General features: G+C 30.2%; 1 protein-coding gene across 1 annotated transcript in view; it reads right to left on the bottom strand.

The window, feature by feature from the left end:
• LOC106471297 (serine/threonine-protein kinase 10-like) overlaps nucleotides 1–1109 on the bottom strand; it is a gene marked incomplete at its 5' end in the record, with an annotated part of 52257 nt that overhangs the window by 15693 nt on the left and 35455 nt on the right. The gene's annotated exons all lie outside the window — the stretch shown is intronic.

Raw genomic sequence — 1109 nt, 5'->3', positions numbered from 1 at the left:
GACATAAAGGTACATTTAGGAGTTAGCTGTATTTATCTGAATTACCACTTTACTACATCCAGTGACACAGAGGTGCTTTTAGAAGTTAGCTATATTTACATGGATTATGTAACAGTAAATGGCTAAGTCTGTCACTTGTATTACCTTTTTCAGTCAGTAATCAATGGCTACACACATTAGGTACTGTCTTACTATCATCAACAACTGGATTCACTTTTTCATATTAAAAATGTCCAAAAAAGTTCCAAATTTGTAATTAGTATTTTTCTTTCTCACCAATATATCAGACTATATTAGTGTCTAAAGCTGAATAAAAGTAGGGTCAGAATACCTTGTGTATTGGTACGATAACAATTAAAAACTACTACTAACAGTTTCTTACTAAACATAATTACTAGAAGAAAACAAAACTATATTTTATTTTTACACTCAAGACTTTCTCATTTAACTTTAAACATGCACTTTTTTTACTATTCAAATATGAAAACATTATGGAATTGTTTTTTGTGAATACAAAATATATCATGAAGTTACTAACGAACCAAGCTAGAATAAAAACAACTGCATAGTAATACTTTTAAACACATTCAACAGAAATACAAGTTAATACTAAAACAAACCATAGGGCCACAACACCAGATTCTTCCCCACTTATATGAGATGTTGATTCAGGTTATTGATCTACAGTATTTAATAAGTGAGATCATCATACTTATGACACATTTTTGTACACTATACAAATGTCATAAAACCTTTGAAGACTCATTTTAGAGCAATAGGTGAGAAGTTTCAATTTAACAATAATAACATCAATACTGCACAATGCTAGATTTCACTCCACCAGTAAATCCCCAGAACCTGAATCTGATTTGCATTTTTTACAGATAATCTGATCTGTTATTTTTACAAGTAATCAAAGTTAGTAATTATGGTTTCAGTCCACTATTAAATCCACAGAACCTGAATCTGATCTGTTATTTTTACAAGTAATCAAAGTTAGTAATTATGGTTTCAGTCCACCTGTAAATCCCCAGAACCTGAATCTGATCTGTTATTTTTACAAGTAATCAAAGTTAGTAATTATGGTTTCAGTCCACCTGTAAATCCCC

Source organism: Limulus polyphemus, unplaced genomic scaffold (genome assembly GCF_000517525.1).
Source record: "Limulus polyphemus unplaced genomic scaffold, Limulus_polyphemus-2.1.2 Scaffold4524, whole genome shotgun sequence".
In the NCBI taxonomy this organism is placed as follows: Eukaryota; Metazoa; Arthropoda; class Merostomata; order Xiphosura; family Limulidae; genus Limulus; species Limulus polyphemus.
The sequence above is the reverse complement of the archived record's forward strand: the minus strand, read 5'-3'. Positions and strand labels throughout refer to the sequence as shown.